At 41.9% G+C, this 23307-nt stretch overlaps 1 long non-coding RNA gene across 2 annotated transcripts; it reads left to right on the forward strand.

Annotated features, from left to right (window-relative positions):
- The first annotated feature begins 349 nt into the window (after positions 1 to 349).
- On the forward strand, positions 350 to 22577 carry LOC124084532 (uncharacterized). Of its 2 annotated transcripts, XR_006849128.2 has the most exons (4): positions 350 to 451; positions 5463 to 5532; positions 19594 to 19734; positions 20706 to 22577. It is a non-coding gene; the product is annotated as an uncharacterized LOC124084532 (long non-coding RNA). The 2 variants fall into 2 exon arrangements; XR_006849129.2 differs by lacking the exons at positions 350 to 451; positions 5463 to 5532 and adding an exon at positions 15223 to 15336.
- The last annotated feature ends 730 nt before the right edge of the window (positions 22578 to 23307 follow it).

Genomic DNA, 23307 nt, shown 5'->3' on the forward strand with positions numbered 1-23307 from the left:
GAAACAATGGTGAAGTGTGCAATTTGTAGCATGGTGTTCCCCAGTGTGGTCCAGAACGGGGCTGCCCTCCACCTCCCGCAGTGCACCCTGCTGAAGAAGGATGTGGAAACGGTCAAGGTCAAGAGCAAGTCAGCAGAAGCCAACAGGATGTGATTCTTGGCACTAGGGACCGCCAAATGCCACCAACCCCTCCAGATGACTTTTCAAATATTTTGGATTCCTCAAAACCCAAAGACTTGGGCCAAACTCTTTTTTTCTCCACTCCATTTTTAGCCATGATTATATACTTTTAAAGCAAAATTGAACCAGGAAGTTTGAAAAACACAAGTTATGCAATCGGAAGTGGTATAGAACTCATCCCCAAATTACATGTAGGGTTCTCAGTTCACAGACCTGAGCGGGAAGCAGGCCACTGCGTTTCTACCATCTCGTTGCAGATGGAAGACCTGAGGTAAGCAGACACAGCCAAGCTGAGTCAGGACTTTTAAAAACTAGTACCCATGAAAGGACTTCCAGAGATCTGTGAAATCTTAGAAATGTTATTTCAACTTTTTAAAACTTACGTATATTGTGTAAATCTATGTATTTTGCTGGTATATAATCTTTGTGGTTTTACCAGACTTTCAAAGGGATCCAATGAAAGTTATAAATAATGTTATTAAAATTGATCTCCTTCCAGAAAGGGTAACTTGTTCCACTTAGTCTTCATGGCAGTTCTGTAGATTGGCTAAATATCATGCCTGGTAAATAATACACATTCTGGAAACAGATGACCAGAGTTCCAATCCCAATTCTCTCCTCTACGACTTATACACTCTAACTTTCTGTACGTCAGTTTCCTCATCTGTATAATGAAATAATAACAGTACCTACGTCATAGGTACTGTTGTTAAAAGGAATAAATAAGCTTAATATTTACCAAGTGTCTAGGCCTTGCTACACAATGAACAATGTATGTACCTGCTATTTACATATTATATCATATATTACATTTTTATAATTCATACTATCAATATGAAATGACACTAAATAAAATTACCCAGGTTTTACATAATAAAACTAAATTAAGAATTTTGCCTAAAATCACATGAAGAGTAATGTAAGAGGAAGAATCAGGTCTAAAATTCGCGAGTTTAAGGAGCAATGTTTGTGTGTGTGTGTGTGTGTGCGTTTCAATTTAAATCCTGCTAAGTATTGGCTCTGACTATTCTGTATTTGTGATCTTTTGGCTTCCATTTTTCTAAACTGCCCAACATTGCACTTTTAAAACCATTTAGTATTTACCATCTACCCTGTTCTGCTCTCAAAGCTTCACAACTTCCTTATTATCAAGTTTGGATCAAAATTGAATTTCCTAATAAGAGCAGAATTAAGTGGAAACCCAGGAGTTTCAATGGAGTTTTAAGTGGAGTACAAATATATGAGAGATGGCGGATTGCCAATGGAGCAGTAAAGTAAAATGGATTTATCTAAACTTCTACCCTTCTAGAGAGTGAGGAATAGGGAGAGAAGCCCTTCCACTCCTTCCCTCCCACCATATGTATGTACGTGCACACACACACACACACACATTCTTCAAACAGACTTACACAAAATTGCCCTCGCTAATGTCAGTTGTTTCCTTGTGATAAATAAAGCAAGTGTGCAGATTTGGAGCACATTTTTAATTTTTTTCTGGACAAGAGACAAGAGAGTGTTCCTTGCCACCACCTATGATCTTCTTTCTCCCTTTTCAACACAGCTTCAGGGGTCAGACTTTAACTGAACAAATACTTCAAGAATAAATATTTGAAGAGATACCAAATGTTGACCCTTCCAAGTGACCAGTTTATCATCCCTCCTGAGCACCCTCCAGTCTTCACCCCGCCTTTCTTCTGAGCATGGATTGCAAAACCCTTTTTATGTAATCCCGCCTCGGTGGGCTGCCTTTGAGCCTGGAGTAGAATGGATGTCCAGGCTCCAGTGCATTCGGCTGTCTTTCCATCTTTCAGCCTCATTCTTCTCCAGCCAAGCTCTGTAGTGTGGACATGGTTCTCTTTTTCACAACTCCCACAGTGCTGCATGGTAGTGGAGACTCCAGTCACCACCACTGAGATGCAGTGTTGAATCTAGGTTCCTCTACCTGCTCGCCATGTTACCCAGCGGAAGCTAGCTAATCTCTGAACTCCATTGGCCTCTTTACCCATAAAACTAGAAAATAGCACCTACATTAAGGGTTAATGCAAGAGGAAAATGAAATAGCATTTAAAGCAATTTCTGGCATACAGCAACAGCTCAGTAAACATTAGCCTATAAAAGAAGTTATAACTGAAGGTTTACCCTACAAATATAAACTGTTGTGTTCTTCTTTTTTTGGTGTTTTATAATTTTCATGAAGAGTTTTGGCAAATCGTTGCATCTGCTTCTCATGTTCTTGTAATACAAAAAAATATGATCCCTTCTTAAAGATAAGAAAACTGAGTTATGAGACAGATTAAATGATTTGTTCTGAACACGTAGTATCAGAGCTGGGACTGAACTACAGATATGTTTATTTGAGATAGTTTCCCTTTCAGCTCTACCATATTAACTCTTAGAGTTTCCCAGTATGAGATCATGATTTTATCCAGTTTTGGCCTTATTTAAGTTATTTAACTGCTATATAAAATAAAAGGCAGCACCAGACAAACTCTTAGCCCCTTTCCATATTTAAAATTTTGGCTTACATACTTCTAACATCAAATTAAAATGAAACCCAAACTCTCCCAACTTCCATAGTATCTGAGCTATCAGGGCTGATATATATTTTCTCCTTAGTATGGAGAATTATTTATGGATAGATACTTCCATAAACACAGGTTATTCCCTAAAAGACCTTTTCCAAAGCCTAACAGAGTGAACCTCAAAACAATCGTGTGAGAATGTATAATAGTATGCAATTACATTATACAGGTAGTTTCTCAAACATTTTATTTTCTATCCCCATAATTTTTTTTTGTTGTTGTTGTTTCAGTTAAAGATGGAGCACTGAACAATGGAACCACAAAACTATAATGTTATCATAAATTATTGTGTGCACTAAATCATTCTCATAAAGCTTTTATTACTTAATACAATCCCTCTAGCTGATAATTGTTTCCTGTTGTTCCCAAGAATTAATGTGAATAGGACACAAAGCAAAATTAGCTTTTCCTACCAATGGCTTTGGCACCTCTCTTTACATAGAGCCTTTTAAAAGAAATGGAATAGGGCCACATTACACAACAAACCTGGACTGTTCTTTTATTTCGTTCTTTCTTTTTTTGCCAATGACATCATTCATTTGCCAAAAACTTGGGTTGTTATGAATTATCCAGGTGTACAATTTCACTTATCTCAACTGTCCCTGAATTTGACCTATTTCTAACATATCTCTTTGACCTGGTAGCTTCTCTGCACCACCCATGCCCTGATCTCTTATTTGGACTATTGGATTGACTCCGTCCAGGTCTTCCTGTCACCAGCACTCACACCTTAATTTACCTGAATGATATTCCTAAAATGCAGATTAAGGTCCTTCATTGAGTTCTGCCTGTGAGCAGTTGCCTTTGAAGGAATAACCAAATCTCTCACAGGTAGTGCCTTTGCAATTTGGTTTTAGGGTCCTATCTCAGTTTTATGTCAGGACCCCACTATTGTGTAGCTTAGGGCACATCCTTCCTACAAAGTCATTGTCAGGGGTCCGTGTCTTTGCATGGGCTTCTCATTCCCTATTTCTGCAAAGCTTTCCTTGCCTCTCCCAGAGTGGAGAACCCATGTTCATCTTTCACCATGACTCAAGTATCAGTTACTCAAAGAAGATTCTCTGAGCTCTAAGCAGAATTAAGTACCTCATCCCTAAGATGTTATAATAGAGTCTGTGGGAATATCTTTCATAGATTTTTTTTTGCACTTCAGTTGTTTGCCTGTCTGTATTTCTCACAAGCCTATGAGATGTTGAGCCTGTATCTGATTTATTATCTCTTCCAGTCAACAACATGATTTCTGCCTCTTAGGTTGTTAGTAAGCATTATTGAATAATAATTGCAGAAGTTTAGTGGTGATCACATGTAGGTATTATTCAAGTTCATTAGCGATCCCTACAACAATCAAAGTCAACAGACTCAACTCTGTGATCAAAGTCACAAAGACAAAGAGGGCAGACTGTAGTACAGTGAGTTGACAACTTACCTTGGGCTGGATTATGTGAATGTATCTATGTTTTTGTGAATCTACACCATGCCCAGAATCATAGGCAGAATGTGGAAGGTGGGGGAGCTGCACTTACTTTGTGGAAGGGATCATTATAATCTAAGTTGTGGTATTGATGGGGTCTGTGCATGGGGCGGTCCTTGAGTCTTCTGCTAAAGCATTTCAGGACCTGTCTCAAGGTCCTCTAGGTAAAAACATAGAAGACCATAGAAGAACTGAGGGAGTTAGTGTCTCACTAGACACCAGCTGAGGTTAAAGAATAAAAATCACTCAGGTTCAAACTGGGATAAGCAAACTGGTAATATCAGCAATCACAACTCTGTATTGAGGACTGTTATGTGTCATATGTTTGATGTATCTATTTTTAAATATTTTCAGTTTATTTTATAAGACCAGTTCAAAGTTTGTAGCAAAATTGAAGACATTGTGGCCCTTTCCCATATCCCCACATATGCACAGCCCCGGTTCTCAGCATCCACCAGGAGTGGAACGTGTTAAACGTGATGAACTTATATTTGTAATGGGACTTAGAAGTTGATTTTGCTAAAAGTGCTGACTGTTCACTTGGGTCTGCAGATGTCCCATGGGTAGCTAAAAACAGGGTAAAAGCTTGGCTTCTGCCTTTATTCTGCATCTGTCTCTTTTGCTGCCCTCCACTTTGGGTCAGATTCCTGCTCAACTCTGTGCGAAGTCATATAGGGAGTGTTGATCTCAAGCTGATCATGGCCTCCTCCTTCAAGGCTGAAAACACCATGATAAGAATCCCTAAGAGACTCTCAAGACTTGAAGGGACATGATAAGGAACAGATTGTCACCTAGCTTTCACAGCATCCGGTTTCAGACCACAGAGTGACGTGACGCCTGGACGTCTCCAGGAATGTCCTGAACCCGGGAACCAACTCCATCTTGCCTTCTGACCTACCCTTTCTTGTGCGTCATTCTTTTCCTGCAGTCATCTGGGGTTCTGGGAGCGGGAGGTCCAATGGATAAACATCCTGGGACACAGTTGAAGCTGCCCCCAGGCAGCAGCTGACGTTCTTATCACCACAAGGCTCCACAAGGCCGATTCTGAGATAATGAGCAGCCAGAGCAGAGCTTGCCCAAGACAGGATTTTGCCTCCCACTCTGGTTCCTTCCCTTCTTTATCCTCAAGGCTGTGGATGCCTGGTTTCTCCTGTCCTTCCTGGTCTGGCTCTACTGAATATATTCCTTTCATATTTCACCCTTGTTATTATTATTTTTTTTTATTTTAGGGGTGAGTGGCCAAACCTGGTCTGTTGGACTTCTCAAAATCAGGCCTCCTCCCACTTACCTTGGACTAAGGTAAGAGATTTGGTAAAGCATCCATGAGACCAAGCACACAATGTTCCCACAGCTCATAGCTATGAGCCCCAGGTAAAGAGGGCCGAAAAGATTGGCCCCTGCAGCTGCCAAAATCACTTTCATTTGAGGTTCTTCCCTTTCTTCTCATTTTGTATCAGCACAAGTCAAATTCCATTTGCCAGTGTAAATACCACTGGTCAAAAGAAAAATGTAAAACAGAAAATGTTTACATTTAGTGCTTGTCTGCCAAGCCCTCTGTGCTGACTGGTGCCCTTTGATCTCTACCACCGTCTCTAAACCTTGTGTCCATTCCAAAAACTGTACATACGATTCTTTCTTCATCTTTCTTTTACTTATTAATCCATTCATTTATCCATTAATTGAGCAAATAAACACAAAGGACATCATTTCTTCATGTTGGTTTTGATAATTCAACGAAAATATGTGATTGTATTTAAACATCTTTCACCTCTTCCAAAAGCAGTAGGATTCTAAAATAGCTACATTTTGTTTGAAGAGCCAGAAAAATGTTGTGTTTTATTTTACAACATGTACATTAAAAATAATAGAGCGAAAAAAAAATTCTTAGGAAACTCCAAGGAAAGAAGATCCGTTCCAACAAAGTGTGTGTTTTCAAAGAAAATGTACAGCTTTGTCTTCAGTTTAATTGGAGATGGCATTGGCCAAAATCAAGATGTTGACTTTCCTCTTTGATATTGACTAATCTGTTTGTGTGACTGAAATGTTTCTCCATTCTTGGGCCTCTTAGCAAATCAACCCAGAAAATGGCCACATGGGTAGCCTTACTTTGTTTTAACTGGAAGCCTAGAAGAGAATTTGTGTTTAAAATCTTCATTCCAATCATGGATAAGAAGACTTTGTCTTTTTAAAGGAATGTTAAAGATCATCAAGGTGGTAGAGGAAAATCAGAATTATTTTCAGAGAAGCCTTCCCAAGTCCCCCAACATCACACTGCAGGAGAGCCAGGTCTCCCCTGCCTCTGCTCTCCTTCTCCACAGCACAGTGCTGGGTGCCGAGGTAGGGGCAGCTCACTAGGTGGCGTGCAAAGGAGAGGCAGCCAGGGAAAGTTCTAGTTAGAACACAATCCCTTGGCAGGCCCCTGGAGAGTCTGGTAAATTTTTAATCACTCATTTTGAATTGTGTACAATGGGATTAGTATACTGACTGATTTTCTCCCAGCCCTTACATCTGAGAGTTATTTCTTTTTAAGATTATGCAATGACCAAATATTTTTTTTTAAAAAATCACCTCATCATTTTTTATGTGATCTTAATAGATAGGGCCGTTTCAGTCCTTATTCCGGAAAGCCAGAAGTGTAAGAAAGCCATCAAAGCACGTTCTGGGCAAGGCCACTCTGAATATTGTGCAGTGATGGCCTTTAACGCTTCATCAGGTTTTACTATTAGACCCTGGGGACATCGTGTATTGATATCAAGTGAGATATCAAAGTGAATTCTACTGGTTTTCATTCTCGAGGAAACAAAGTGTTTATTTATCTACAACACAACATTTAACACACATTCTCAACTCTGTAAAATGGTATCCCTAGTCTACAGGGTTTAATTTATTCATTTTGCCTTGTATTAATCTAAATAGCAATTGAGGTCAAAGGCCAAGGGTTCCAGAATTGACCTTCATCACCACCATCCATATCGATGCTTTCTACTTTATTTCCTGGATTTGCTACCAAAACAGAATGCATGAATGAAATCTTCCAGGTTGAGTTGTTTATTCACTTAGTCGACACATGTCTACTGAGTGGGCTCTTTGTATCACACTGTGGTGCATGTGAGGCAATATGCACCCGCCATCCCCAACTTCAAGTTTCTGATCAGAGCTAAAGCAAAAGACCCAACAAACAAACAATCAATTCCACAGAGTAAATCATATCCTTGTTCCCTTTATGCAGTGAGAAAGCTGCTGCACAGAGTGAGCTCCAAGTTGCCTTGTCACCTAGGCATAAAGTGATGGGGTCAGAAGGTTAACCCCTGCAGTTCAGCTCCACAATAAAATAGTCAGTGCCCTGAAATAAAACCAGCCCTCAAACAGCCATGAGGTCGTGAGTAGGCTATTATGAAGGAGAGAGAGATGTTGCAAAGAGAACATATAAAGGTTCATCTGGAAAAACAGGGAGCCTGGCTAGGGACTGCTGATGTCTTAAAGGAAAGAGGAACTTCTCCTCTGATATCTGAAGGTTCCCTGAAATGAACTGACAATTTATTAACAGAAGAAAAAGCATCCAGATTTACTTGACACGCACTTGTACATAGGGGCCAAAACATAAAACTCAAAGAAGGGCCAGATAGTTGAAGCTTAAATACCCTCTTCATAGGCCAGAGGGAAATGGGGTGGGGGGAGTGACCGGCAATTCCAGAGGGTAGTAAGTGACTTTTAGGAGAAATTAATGAACCTGCAGAATAGACAGTAGCTAGGATGAAGGTCCTCAGCTCTAGAAGAACTGGAAGGGAAGGTGAGGGGCAAAACTGCACTAAGAACAAAGGTTGTCTTGTATGGAAAAGGTCTGTGAGCAGACCTCCCCAGAAGATACTTAATGGAGGTACTTAGTGGAGACAGATGGAGACCTGGAAGTCTTCTCTTCTCTGAGCTAATCTTCCCTGACTAACGAGATCTTACAGAGAGACTCCAACACAATTGCATATATGTATGTATAGATTTTTTAAAACTTCCTTTTAGATCTTCAGAGAGAGCCCCTCTCTGTGCTTGGGGGCTGGGTGGAGAGAAACAAGGCAAGGTTAGAAATTGACCCTTCCCCCGTCCTCAATTCAATGTGCTCAGCATGTTGAAGCATCATATTTAGGGTAACGTGTGCACAGCCCTAAAAACATACCTTAAAGATAATTTGGAGTTCGGGCATATATGAAGTGCTCAGTGGTATGTAGGTAGTGATATTCTCCACCCTTCATGGGTTTTTAGCTTGGACTTCTTATGACACAAGGCAGAAAACCAAACAGAACTATAATAACGTGTGCATCCTGAACATATGGGACATAACCCAGATAAAGGAGCAGATCTACCAAGGAGATCACAAACAAGGAGTTGGAATTCAGGTTCTAATGTCATCATTCTCCAAAACAAAGAAAGGAGGGGTCAGGGAAAGGCCCAGGCAGGACAGGTGCATCTGGACAGAGGTCAATATCTGATGTTCATGACCCTTCAGAAACATTATCTAGTGTAAAGATCCTCAAATTCTTCCCTAAATTATTAATCAGTTCTCTAGAAACCGTTAAAATAGGGAAACTTTAGTAGCACTTTCTTGGGTTTCCCCAGAGCCATGCTGCATCCCTCCTCTAGGCTGGATGCTGTCAGGGCCCAGTGGCTCTCGGGAACTCCCAGTTCAGTGGAGAATGTCACCAAATGCAAACCCCATCCCTGTCATCCACCTTGTTATTTCCTGGGTAGACTGAGGGAGACTAATTAATCCTGATGACTAAGCTCAGGAAAGGGACCAGGTATTTGTTTTTCTTGATCATCCGACTAGCTCGTGAGTACTCTGCAGGGCCACGTGCAGAGGCTTTATTTTACTGGCTGAGAAGGTGTGCCCAGGAGATTTTCATAGAGTCTCTAGTTGTTTCTATTTGTATTCACATAGAATTAAGCCAAATCGTGTCAGCAAGAGAATCTGGAACAGAATTCTTTTCAAAAAGAAATCTCATGTCTTAACCTTAGAAGAAAAATAGTTGGGTACAAAATGTGGACTCCAAAAGAAATTTCATGTCTTAACCTTAGAAGAAAATAGTTGGGTACAAAACGTGGACACCAAATTAGAAGCAATTGGCAAACCCAAGTCCAGTTTATTGTGAAGAAAGGAGAGTAACATACTAAAAAGACTCAAGTCATGTTGCATAGATTCAGCACATTAAGGCTTAAACGAATTGACATCACGTGCTTTTGTGCTTTTCTGCCTGTGACAGGCAGCCTCTAAGACGTCCCCAGCTCCTGGGATTCATGCCATTGAGAAATCTCCTCTTGTAGAGTGTGGGCTGGACCCAGCAATTCCCCTCCAACAAACGCACTGGTACACCCTGGTTTGAATCACTAAGTCTTGGGATGATTTGTGGTGGCGCAATAGATATTTAAGGCCCCTCACCCTCAAAACTTGACTTGGATCCAGAAAGAAGCATAAGGTTGGTTTTGCAGAAACCAACAAGGAAGTGGAGAGATGGGTCTTGCCTCAGTTCCTGTCTCCCTGTTTTCTATGCAGTACCTTTCACCTGCTTTTCCTTTCACCAGGCTTGGAGGGACAGGTGTACAGTCGAGAAGGGCAGGCAGGGAAACTGGGATCTGCAGTGGTTCCCAACGGCAAGGCCTGGGGTAAAAAGATCTGGGGCTAAGGTCCAAACCTGGGAAAACTTCTTTCTAACTGCTTCCTCTAGAGAGGAATTTTATTCATTTCACAAATTGAGACTCCACATAAAACTTCATTTGAGAAAGACCTCTCAGTTAAACAGCAAGTTTGAAAAGCTTTTAAAGCACGTGACTAGCGCTAGTTTGTCCTAGAATTCAGGCCTGGGAGCTGGCAGTTATGGCTGCACAGTCTTCTGAGCCCTGGTCCCCTCACTCTTTCTCCCCCTTTCCTCAGGGTTGCTAGGAGGCCATCCATCTGTGTGGCCTCAAACTCTCCAGCCGAGACAGGTCCGGGATCCTCCCACCCTCGGGGGGCCTTCCCCCACCTGCACAGGTCACCTTCTCTCCCTGCCACTCTCTGTCCTTTAATTCGGCTAATATTTTTTTTTCCTTCACTTTTCAACATCTGATATATTTTGTGTTTCTTTAAGACTTTTTTTTTTTTTTATCTTTTCTCTGTGTCTGGCACCGGGATCCAGCCTCCAGGGAGTCAAATGCTCATGGACTTGGCTGTGGTCTGTATCGTCAGGAGTTGGCGAGCTGCCGGACACCTGTGGTCTTAATAAATACTTCTTGAATAGAACAAATGACTGATGAGTGAATGAAGAGACAGTTCGTGCCCCTAAGGTATTTAATGTGATATTCTGAAAGAAGCTATGCTTCTCCCCCAGCTCCCTCTGGGTATGCAGGAGCAGCCTGATCCCATACCTCTGCAAGAAATTAATGCCCCTTCCTATTTTCACATTTACCCAGTTTCCAAACCCACTCCTCTGGACACACATTTCTCTTTTACATTTTTTTTTAAAGAAAATGCTATGTGATATTAAAGAACAGCTTTCAGTCCCCTCCCTCATTCCAGCGTGCTGACATCATTATTTTAACGTGTTCCTGAAGCATCCCTAGTGACTGAGTTATGATGTCCCCACCCTGTTGGTGAGGGCAGCCAGACCCACAGCAGAGGGAAACAGAATCAGAAGCAAAGGAGAAGGGGAGGGCCCGTTCTGCTTCCAAGACAGCATCACACTCCGGACTCTGTGGACCATGCCTGTAATCCTAGTGGCTCAGGAGACTGAGGAAGGAGGATTGCAAATTTGAGGCCAGCCTCAGCAACTTAGCGAGGCACTCAGCAACTTAGTGAGACCTTGTATCAAGATAAAAAATAAAAAGGGCTGAGGATGTGGCTCATTGGTAAAGCGCCGCAGGATTCAATCCCTAGTACCAAAAATAAATAAATAAATAGGGCCTCATTCTCTGGTCTAGCTGGGATTCCTGGGGTTGAGTTTAAGAAGGGGTTTGTGAATCATTTAATATGAAATGAAACTAAGGAACATCAGACAGTCTTTATTAATTGCCCCTCCTACCATGGAATAAAAAATGATTCAGAAAAATCATTTTAGATAAAAGTGACTAAACTTTTGAAAATAGCTTGGAATAATTTAAGATCAAGTAATGCATTTTAAGTGTTTCTGGAGTGTGAGTGATATAAATTGCTAACTGACACTTTTAAGATGGAATTTTTAAAGAAATGTTTTTAGAGCAGGAAAACGGTGTGTTTTCCCCCCGGTGACTTGTTCCTTTATGGAGAGCAGGGGCTAGACCAGCTGTCCTCCTCGGGCACCAGCCTTGTTCTCTGGTGATGGCCCTCAGTCAGCAGGGAGGTGGTGGGTTTCCAGCCAGAGGATGAACTGGTGGTGATGAGGATCCACTCCCTCTTGAGCAGCAGACCCCTCCCCAAGCCTCCTTGCCCGGGCAGCAGCAGTAGCCCAGGAGCCTGAGTGGTTTCCAGCAGGTGTCTGGTGCTCTTGGGCCGGTATTTGTTCATATTGGCACTGTTCAGGGAATCCTGGTTGTTAGTGCTTAATCACTGACCCTTGACAATAGCTCTGTGTTCTTCTGGGGTGAAATTGGCTCAGAAGATTCATAAGACTAAAGATGCAATTTCAGCTGCAGAAGTTGGTTGAGGAATTGATCATAGCTTAGGCCAGGCAAAAGGAATCTCGGGACTCTGGTTAGGAATTTCAGGGTGTAAAGTTCTTTCTCATTCTGGATGGTATGAGATACAATTTCGGAGTCTTCAATTACTTTGTCACCATGAGGAAAACCAACCTAATGGAGAAGCTGATATATAGGGGGAAACAGAGCTGAAAGTACAACAGAAACTCAAAAGCAGAGTCCTGTACAAATGGCCCTGAAGTCCATGGCACCTCTGAACTTCCTGAACTGGATGAGCTGATATGTTCCCTTCAGCCACTTTGATGTGGGCTTTCTGTAAGCAATAGAGGAGGGATTTAGCTGTCACAGTGAGGGTGATGATCTCTTCTGGGATGCGAGGACTTGATAGCAGTGAAGAAACTTCAGTCTTGGAGGGACCATCATTTCTCAGTTACTTTATATTTTGTCCACATTTTTTATTGGTGCACTATAGGTGTACAAAATCATGGGATTCGTTGTTCTCATATTCATCCATGCACATGTACAACAATATAATTTGGACAGTATCGCTCCGCAGCACTGCCCCCTGCCCCCTGCCTCCACCCCTGGGTCCCTTTACTGATCTCCTTTGATGTTCAGGGGATCCTCCCCACCTGTCTTTTCCTTTTTCCCCTCTAGCTTCTGCATGGGAGAGAAAACATATGATGCTTGACCTTCTGAGTTTTTCTTCTTTCACTGAACATATGATCTCAAGTTCTATCCGTTTTCCTGCAAATGACCTAATTTTGTCCTTCTTTATGACTGAGGAAAGCTTCATTGTGTGATGCCACATTTTCCTCATCCATCGGTGGACTCTTGGGCTGGTTCCGTGGCTTGGCTGTTGTGAATTATGCTGCTGGGCACATGATCATGCAGTGCCACCATAGTAAGGTGTCCAGGGACTTTGTGTTGCTAAGTTTGATGCCCACAACAGTCCTGTGAGAACTGGACTCCCGCCCTTTTTTCCACATCAGCCATATCAGGTATCTGCTGGAGTCAGGATCTACGACAGCCTCGGCACCCTGGACCTTTCCACATCTCCCTGCACTTACAGAGCTTGCTAGCTGGCAGTGGGTCTTCTTGGGACACCAATGACTTCTAGAGGTTTTTATATGGGGGAGAGGCACATGTTACAGCACAGATTCTTAATGATGTGTTTAAACCTATTGACACTCTCCTTATGAAAAACGTAACTAATGCTCATACAATAGCCTCTGAGTCCAATTCCAGAGAACTTAGAGGGTTCCAGGAAGTTCTCCACGTCTCTCCTGTCCCACCCCGAGTTTAAGAACTATAGCTTGTTCTTTGTGCAACCATGGGCAATTTTAGGTTAAAGGAGTGATCTCATCTGATTTGCACTCTGCACACAGAATTCTGGTGGCTGCCAGGGGACAGCCTGAAAGGCAGAGGGGCTGCAGCAGGGCAATGGTCAGCTGTCTGAGGCAGGACTGCAGCTGGGCCAGGAGGACAGAGGGTAGAGGCCTTCCTGCCAGAGGGCAGCATTGCAGAGAACCAGAAAGCCAAGTCAGGATGTTCCAAGTTTTTTGCATCAGGCGACCTGACAGGGATGTTAACAGAGGTAACACAAATGACGTTTCCCAATGACGCTGAGAATTCAAACTGTCAGCGTCCTGGTGGAGGATGTGACTTGTAATTAAGTTTTATGTGACAGCTTGCCCTTGACTCACCAATGAGCAGGAAGCAGAGGAGCAAAAAAGCCTGCCTCAGGTTCAGGAAGAATTATCTAAAAAGGATGGAAAGTGACGAAGGAATATGGGCCACGGGGAAGTCGGGAGGTATGTTGGCTTTTTCTCCAGAGAGCATTTCAGTTCTTACACAATCTGCTTTTCCTAGGTCATAATGGCCTGGGGGTAAAAATAGGATGGGAAGAATAGAAACAAACAGTCATTTTCTGGGTCAACTTTTTCTACTTCCTGGGTGTGTGGGAGCAAGGGTTGGGCTGTTCTGCTGGCCGCTGGGCGGCACCTGGGTGCTGACTGGTGCTGCTCCAGGGGTCAAGCTGGCACCCCGAGGTGGCTCTATCTTCTGCTTTGTGGCTTGAGGTCTGCTCTTCTCAGGGACCATGAGGGTGAAGGACCCTCCTGTCCACTTCCCAGACAACACCTGGGTGATGGATTTTAGTGAAGGAAAGAAGGTGAACTCTTTTCCAGTCCCTTTCCCAGACAGCCTTCCTCCTCTTTCTATCTCACCCACTGCTAAAGGAAAAGCTATAGAGGATCTGCCACCCCGTGACAAGCAGCCACCTGCCTTCCAACTCCCATCTAGGAGTTACCTCTCTCCAGAAGTCCCCGGATGTCTCCTGCAGGTCAGCCTGTGGGACACCATCCCTGTGGTCCTCTGAAATCACTCTTGGGCCTAAACTCCAAGGAGTTGGCATCATGCTTAATCTGAGATTTGCCCCGTGATTAAAAACCTGAGGTTAGGGAATATTGTCTGATACTGTTACTTGGTCATTGGCAAAGAATTAGCTTTTTGAAAATTCGACCACATAGCTTTTTTTCTCCCAGCATCAACCACACAGCAATGACAACCACAGCTACAAAACAGCTGTATAGATTTTGTGTCTGGATGTGGGTTATATAAATGTTTTAATATCAGCTCAAGGGACTGAACTATGCCCTGAAAATAGAAACCCAGATCATCTCAGCTCTTGGTTTATGCTGATACATGAAGCCAGCTTTTCAAAGCCCAACCTCTTGCCCAGATTAAGCGTCCCGAACGCTGTGGTCCCACAGGCCATCTCTGATATCTCTGTACTCCAGAGGAGTGGCTTTCCTGGGAAGACATTGCCACGTCGATAATGTGCTTTGAGTAAAGAAATCAAAATGAAATACAATACAGGAGAGCAGGATGTTTCAGAAAAGATAGCAGAGCATCTCATTTTACTACTGGAACAGAACTCCAAGTCCCCATTTGGAACTGTCCCAGTTACATGCCAGCTTAATTCCTGCCCCAGTTTTCTTAAGATGGCACTTCCAGACATTTTTAGCTTTCACAGCAGACTCTGAGTATCACGGACCAAAAGCAACAATGGAGGGTCGGCAAACAACTTCCAGCAACTTTGGTGCAGCTGGAGAAAGCACACAGAGAACATGAAGCCACAGCAACAGCAGCAGCAGCAGCAGCAGCACATAACTAGCCAGGCAGGTTTGGAATGGGTCAGGGATGGAGAAACGCGTCTAACAGTGAGGGTGGAAGACAGGGGTTCCAATAGGTTGGCAGCAGAGGGTGCAGCCCAAGCCTCCAGTGGCCTTGGCACACCCCGGGGAGGGACGCCAGCCTCCTCTGGCTTCCCTGACCTGCAGCCAGCTCTGTGTATGAGGGTGTGACCCAGGGACAGCGCTACCGCAGCCTTCAGGTTTCCTGGGACTCCTCAGCTCCTCATTCTTTGTAGGAAAGTCTGAGTTTGCAGATTTGAGGTCCAAGGTAAGTATTTCAGATCTTTATTGGAAAATCTCAAAGTAACATCCTAAGTGAATTTGGGGAACAGAAGCCTAATTTTCTGAGATCCAAGAAAACTTGCATTCTATGCTTCCTCTTGATTCTTCAAAAATGCCTTAACTCTCTTGGCCCTCTGCTCTGCTGTGTAAATCTACAATCAGCCTCTCAGTTTATACACGCACACGCACACCACACGCACACCACACACACACACACACGCGCGCGCGCGCGCACAGAGAACCTGTCGGGAATTAGGATTGCATCAAATCCACAGATCACTACCGGAAGAAGTAATATTCTTCTCAGTATTGACTCTTACAATTTGTAACATGATATATCCCTTCCTTCTTTTATTTGGAACTCAGTAATATATCTCAGTGATGATGATAATTTTCTGTAGGTCATGCACATTATTTGTAAGACTTATTCCTAGGTGTTAATGTTTTATGTTCTTACAAAAGAAGTACTTTTAAAATTTAATTTTCTAAGGGTTACTGTTATTAGAAATAAGATTGTTTGCAGCCAATATTGATTTTTTTTTAATTTTTTATTGTTGGTTGTTCAAAACATTACATAGTTCTTGATATATCATATTTCACACTTTGATTCAAGTGGGTTATGAGCTCCCATTTTTACCCCATATACAAATTGCAGAATCACATCAGTTACACATCCACTGATTTACATATTGCCATACTAGTGTCTGTTGTGTTCTGCTGCCTTTCCTATCCTCTACTATCCCCCCTCCCCTCCCCTCCCCTCCCTTCTTCTCTCTCTGCCCCCTCTACTGACATTCATTTGTCCCCCTTGTATTATTTTTCCCTTTCCCCTCACTTCCTCTTGTATGTACTTTTGTATAACTCTGAGGGTCTCCTTCCATTTCCATGCAATTTCCCTTCTCTCTCCCTTTCCCTCCCACCTCTCATCCCTGTTTAATGTTAATCTTCTTCTCATGCTCTTCGACCCTACTCTGTTCTTAGTTACTCTCCTTATATCAAAGAAGACATTTAGCATTTGTTTTTTAGGGATTGGCTAGCTTCACTTAGCATAATCTGCTCTAATGCCATCCATTTCCCTGTAAATTCTATGATTTTGTCATTTTTTAATGCAGAGTAATACTCCATTGTGTATAAATGCCACAATTTTTTTATCCATTTATCTATTGAAGGGCATCTAGGTTGGTTCCATAGTCTTGCTATTGTGAATTGTGCTGCTATGAACATCCATGTCCCAACCACTCCTCCCAATATTGATTTTGTATCCAGCATCCTTCTGAAATTCACTCAATGATTCTAATTAAGTTGTAGATTCTTTCATATTTTCTGTAGATAAAAATCCTGCTACCCGAAACTCTGGGTCTTACATCTCCATTTCTCTTTCTTACTTTATCATACTGACGAGCACTTCCAATGAAAATATTGAATAATCCCATTATCTTTCAATTGATTTTTGTCAAATTTCACTCAGCAGTTTACCCATTTGAGAAAGACAACTTTAAAATTATCTTCTTTCAAAAAGTTGCAATTTGAGCTGTCATGGTTCTGTAACTGAGGAAAACAAAACACAGGCTCTATGGATTCCATAGAGAAGAAATTGAAGTCAAATGATGCAGGGATCAACTTGGCCAGATGAGGGGGAAGTGGGTAGATAACTTCTATGATTAAATAAAGAATATTTCTTTTCTGTGAAAATTTCACAGGATTTAACTTTATCATATTTTTAAGTACTCAAACATAAATTCACTTTATGATCCCCATTTGGTTATAAACAAAATAAAACCCAGAAACATTGGGTTTTCATCTGGCAACAGAGGCAGCATAGACTATTGGATTCTCAGATCTCAGAAAATGAGGCTTTCTTTTCCCAAAATCTCCCATGTAGCTTTAAGATTTCTCCCTGAAAGATTTGAAGCAATTACCTCTGTCTGTGGATTTGCAAAGTCAGTACCTCACTGTCTTAATTAAAGTTGCTTTTTGGTGAGTCGGGGAGGCTTCAGACACTGGCTCTCTGCTCTAGGTGGCCTCTGCCCTCAGACTGGGCACAGGATGGTGGAGGGAGAAGGAGGCCATGGAGTCTTTCTCAGGGATCCATCAATATCTCAGCTTACTTTGCTTCTCCTCTGACTCATTTTCATTCCCAGCCAAGAGACTCTTAATCTAGTCTCCACGGTGGAGACCTCTGCCCTCCATCTAATCATATATCCTTTCAAATTTATTTTTATGTTCTGACTTCTTTCCTATACTCTCTTGAGAGATAGGCTTTTGAAATCCAAAAGCCCGAGATTTACTTCTGCTTTCTTTTACATCATCCCTCCCTGAGCTAATGAATTATTATGACTAAATTGGCAGCAGAGCAAAGACCATAAAGAAATGTTAAGGAGAAAACTAAATCATGTCTGAAAATATCATCCTACCCGATTTATCTAGAGTTATAAAGATAAATATGGGCCAAATATAAACATTGGGAAGTTTTGAGGAAGTAGATGATGAGCTAGAGTAAGTCGGAAAAGCCTTATTGTAACAATTAAACTAAAATTAATTCAGTGGCCTTATCTGATAACTCATTTTCTATGGCATATCAATTGGCCCAGGAAAGATTTTAATCAGGGAAAACTAAAATACACATGTCAGGGCCTCTCTTCATCCCTCAACTTCATTATTCCATGAACTGCTTACATCTAGTTACTGTGGGACCCAGAGGGCCTGTTAGTGGAGACTCCAAATGCTTAACACCCTGCCCCATATGGGGATTGAACCCAGGGGCCCTATACTGCTCAGCCACATACCCAGCCCTTTATAAAAATTTTTGAGGCAGAGTCTAACTAAGTTGCCCAGGCTGAGCTTGAACTTGAAGTCCCTCTGCTTCAGCCTCCTGAGTAGAGGGGATTAAAGACATGCAACAACATGCAAAACCTGTAAGTGGTTTCCAAATGAATATTTGGTATCTTAAAAATTCCTGTTATAATCAAATCATCTCGGGTTGACAGAATGCATTGTTTAAAAATGTTAAGTTTAAGTAAATAAAAATGGAAAAAGTAATTAGAGATATGTGTACTTTGATGTAACTTATACTCCCTTCCAGGGTATACACACAGTCAAGTTAGTAATTTTTATAGTTTTTAAGTTATTTTAAATAGCACGTATGTAAATAAATTTATATAAATAAGTAAATTTGCTCATGAAATATTTTATTGGAGACTGAAAAAAGTGAAAGCTAGTTTTAAAGCTCAAGAGATTACTTTTTATTTGTGCTCTTCTTTTTAGTAACCACCAGATGACCTGCTGTGCTCTCCAGGACACCACTTTTGGTCAAGCAGTGTAGCACCATCACCCCAAGGACGTCTGTCATCTGTGTTCATGCTGTCCGATTATAGATCCAGCTGCTTACTGAATTTCCTTAATTGACTATCTACTCTAGGGCCTAAGATCTGAATATCATTCCTATGTCTCTTTCCCTCACTGCTCACAGCTACCTAATTCACAAAAGTTAATTGTCCTTGAATCTCTTCATCCCCCTCCATATCTACTATGAGTACTCTAGACTTTTACCATCAAGGATCTGAAAAACTACAGAAGATAGCTGACTTTCTCTCTCATCATCCTCTGATCTATTATCCACATTGCAACCAACAAGAAAATTTTAATTGACACATAGCTGAACATATATGGGGGCTCAATGTGATATTACAGTGGATGTATGTAATACGCAAGGATCAGATGGGGTAACTGGCATCCATCGCCTTGGGCATCGATCATTTCTTTGTGCCAGGAACTTTCAAGATTCTCTCTAATAGCTATTTTGCGGTATTTAACTGTTACCAACCACAGTTACCCTGCTGTGATACAGAAGGTTAGCAATTATTCCTCCCACCCCACTTCACCCCTGTTTGCATTGCCAGTCCTCTCCACCCCTCCTTTCTCCACGCTGCCCCCAGGCTGTGTGACCACTATCCTATTCAACTCTTTGCAAATGTCTTAGTGTCCACTACAAGTGGGGATGTGCAATGTCATCTTTCTGTGCCTGACTTATTTCACTTAACACATTGACCTCTAGTTCCATCCCTGAGGATGAAAGTGACAGAATTTCATTCTTCTTTATGGCTGAGGAAAACTCCATTGTGTATACGTACCACATTTCCTTTTTCCATTCATCTGTTGATGGACACCCACGCTGATCAGATCTTGGCTGTTGTGAATATGTGAATGCAGGTGTCTCTGCAGTAAAACTATTTCTATTTCTTAGGATGTGTAAAGTGGGATTCCCAGCAAGGTCTCTCTGAATGGCACCAGGCAGCTCCATTTCCTGGCTTAGAGGAGTTTCAGCTGCATCTTACTGCAACCCACTGCCAAGGCACAAGCCTCCTCTCCGCCCCTCGAAGCAGAAGTAGGTGTTCTTTATGAATTCCTCTTCTTAGAATCAGTTGTAATTTGATTCTTTCTCTTTCCTTACAGAGAAGAAATACTATTGTTATGTTTATTATTGAGTCCCCAATGCCTCAGCCATAAACATAAACAGGTGTTAATTAATAACAGTCTGAACAAATAAATTGGGCTTTGTGTAGCCGGAGCTTGGGAAGTCTTTTCACTTTTCACTAGTATTTAACCACTTACTATGCTTCACCATTTAGGAACATTTAACATCGAGTTGCTTCCAAAGAGGAAATTTACCCATGAACTAGAGGTCTTGGCTGTATGGTGTCTGTTTGCTGGTGCCTTTTAGGAAGAACACAGCTTATCACCACCTGGACACCTCTCTGTCTCTGCTTTTTGAAGACAAGTGCTTTAAGCTTTTTCTTCTGCCTCCAAATCAATAGCTTAGCTGAAAGACATAAACAATATCCCTCTATCTTTCTGTCTCCTCAGTAACCATCATGAGTAGGATTAAATGCTTTTTGTTGTTGTTGTTTTGATACAAATCTCCTTTGAGGATTGGAAACACACGTCCAGTCTACATCAGAGCATCATTCTGAAAACATATTGAAGGAACTTTAAAAAATATACACATAAATCAATTTCCTCATAAGTGGTCATTTCAGAATCTCAGCTCTCAGGGAGGTAAATGTCCACTGTCATAATGTAGTTTCGGCTGCACTTTACATACAAACAATTTGAGCCCCAGAAAAGCTTCCTGCACATACAACTTGATGAGCCACTAGCCGTGACCTCTATTTCCTTGAAATTCCTGTCATGACAACGGTGCCACGTGGGCTCTCTGTAGCAGATCCTCTCCCTTATGAGTCTCAAAAGACTAAACCATCACCATCATAAACACCAGTGTCCAGAAAGATATCCAGAAATTTACCAAATTAAATGTACCAAATAGATGTTTTTTTTAATTAAACTTTTTTTTTTTAGTAAACTTTGGAAACAGAGGGCTCATCCTCTAGAAAAAAAGAAAAGGAAAGAGCAGCAAGAGGAAGAAAAGATGAATAAGGAGACTTTGGAGATGCTTCGGTCAGTTAGCAGGAGCCCAGGTGAGGGGGGACGGAAGCCCCATTCTCAGACTAAAAGGAGCCAGCCAGAGAGACCCCAAGGACAGGCAGAGGGCGCATCGCCAGAGCGTACAGGAGCAAGTGCGGCTGCCGGGCTGCTGCCTGTCCTCCCTCATCTGGCCCTCTGGTTTCTATTTGAGGTCAGCTTCTTCCTCCACTCACAGGGCCCATCCTGGATGCACCATCTCTGTTAGCATCTGTGTTGCCCGGAGGGTGCTTCCTTGTGTCCTTGAAGCATTTCCTAAGGTATGACTCCAACTGTTTGGATTCCAGGTGTCATGGATGCCAACCCATCAATCAAAGATGAACATCCTTGTCTCCCACAGAGACTAGACTGTTTCCACTTCTGTCTGGAAGGCTCTCCCTGACGAGAGGCGGAGGGCTGTAATTGCTCTCAAAATGTATAATCACATCTTACACATTCCCCAGCACAGAGAAGCATTTCCAAGTAAGAGAATCATAAAAATACTACAATAAATTCTGAATCTTTGTTTAAAAAAACCTTGCATAAAAGCCCTGGAACGTTAGAAAATCTTCAGAGATTGAATGATTTTCTCTGGAAAGTTGGCATGTTTGCAAAAACACGGCTGTTAACTCACCTCCTAATTGGCTTCAGAGTTGCTTGCCTATCTTATTTATAGTTAATGGCCCACTCTGTACGTGGGAGTCTCTCCTTCAGAGTTAAGCAGCCCGATTTAAGAGTAAGCTTTCTTCTCTTCACAAGTGTAACAAAGCCAAGACACCCACATACAATCAGGTTTGCTAATTTAATAGTTTGGGATGTCTTGATTATGGTCTATCCTGGAACTAAGCCTTTCCAGAACAGCGGCCATCCTTGATCCATCTTGGCATTCTGGAACACACCTGCCACAACCAAGGGCTTCCCATCCAGTTGGTGAGTCATTAAAATATATTGAATGAACACATATTCTACCAAGTAATAGAGAAACAAAACTAATGAGACTGAAACCTTCTGGCCTCTCATATCAAATGCTAACTTTCATATTTGGTCCAGGGTAATTTTTCACAAATAGAGCAATTCATAAGTTAAGAGGAAGTTAATGATGTCCAGAGCACTAGGTAAAATCTCCCTTAGAAAAGAGAAAATGCAATTGGTTTTTCCCCACTTAATAAACCTTCAAGTCTGCACCTGAAGGCTTTTGAGCTTTGTGTACATCGGGTTTCCTTATAGGCACAAAAAGGTAATAAACACTTACTGTTCAGCAGTTTGTAAAATGGCATTGGGGAGCTCTGCCTTCAGAATGTGTGTGACTTAGATTGAATCCACTGTACTCGTGTTACTTATAAATTGTTTATTCTTGTAATATGTGGAAAAAAGCAGTAAAACAAAATGTCAACCGCGTACGCTCAAGATTGATGAGGCTTTCCAATACCAAATGGTTGCAGAGATTCAGTGATAAATGTCTCTTCCTCACACAACACAGCAAAATCACAGTTCTCTCTCCTATGAACAGCCTGCTAGTGTCAAAAGGATCTGATGACTTATAATTGAGAAGACTTAAGCCAGTTTTGTTTTTGTTTGTGTTTTGGTCTCAGAATCACAAAATTATTTATCAATATGCCAGTACTAACTTTAAGGAGGCAGAATTTTTTAAAAGGTCAAGTTAGAAACTTAGAGGGGGCCATAGACCAGTTGCCCACCCCATTCTCTGTTCAATTAGGTTATTATGTTTACACAGAGTGGATCCTTTTTATTTAGAATTATGAATGGGTGAACCTCATGTCAAATCAGCCCCAAGTCAACCCTTATAATTATTCAGGTCATACTGACAAAACGCCCTGTGTGCTGCTCACCAATCCTGGTGTTTCTGAGAGCATCTAGCAATTCTTCTTCCTGCAGAAAGAGCCTCTTCAGGTGACAAAGGAACACTTCTTTCTGGTGTGGGTTCTCATCGTCATCCATTAGGGCTGTGAAGGTTGATTCCACACACTCTGGGTGTTCCTTATGCCCACGATGGCATTTTTAAAAAATTGCTTTTTGTTGTGAATGGATGTTTATAGTAAGATGAGGCAGATCTGAGCACAAAAATGAGTTTCAAGTAAAGAGTAAGTTGGTTTATGTTGAAGGTTATGATTTTACATTGCAATATAAAACTCTTACACTACTAGCACATGCCTGGATAGGAATATGCTCAAACATATACATACATATTTATTATTATGTTTCTTATACTCTTCACGCCAAGAACCAGCCATGCTCAGGAATTGACCCTGAACCAGGTTTCTGAAGTGATGCATCAAAAGCAAGGTTGCCCGGGACCATACTGCTCAGGAAGTGCTGATCTTCAGGGAGGAGGGCTGCAAGGCTTGGGATTCTCAACCCGGGGGAAATGAACCCAAGCTGATACTGAGTGATCTCTCACTGCTACACCTAAAAAATGCACAGTAGTAAAACACATCGGTCATACAAGAGGGACACGTGAAGTCCAGTGAAAAACGAGGAC

Source organism: Marmota monax, unplaced genomic scaffold, assembly GCF_021218885.2.
Source record: "Marmota monax isolate L192 unplaced genomic scaffold, Marmota_monax_Labrador192_F-V1.1 WCK01_AAM20220418_F8-fsc00022, whole genome shotgun sequence".
NCBI lineage: Eukaryota > Metazoa > Chordata > Mammalia > Rodentia > Sciuridae > Marmota > Marmota monax.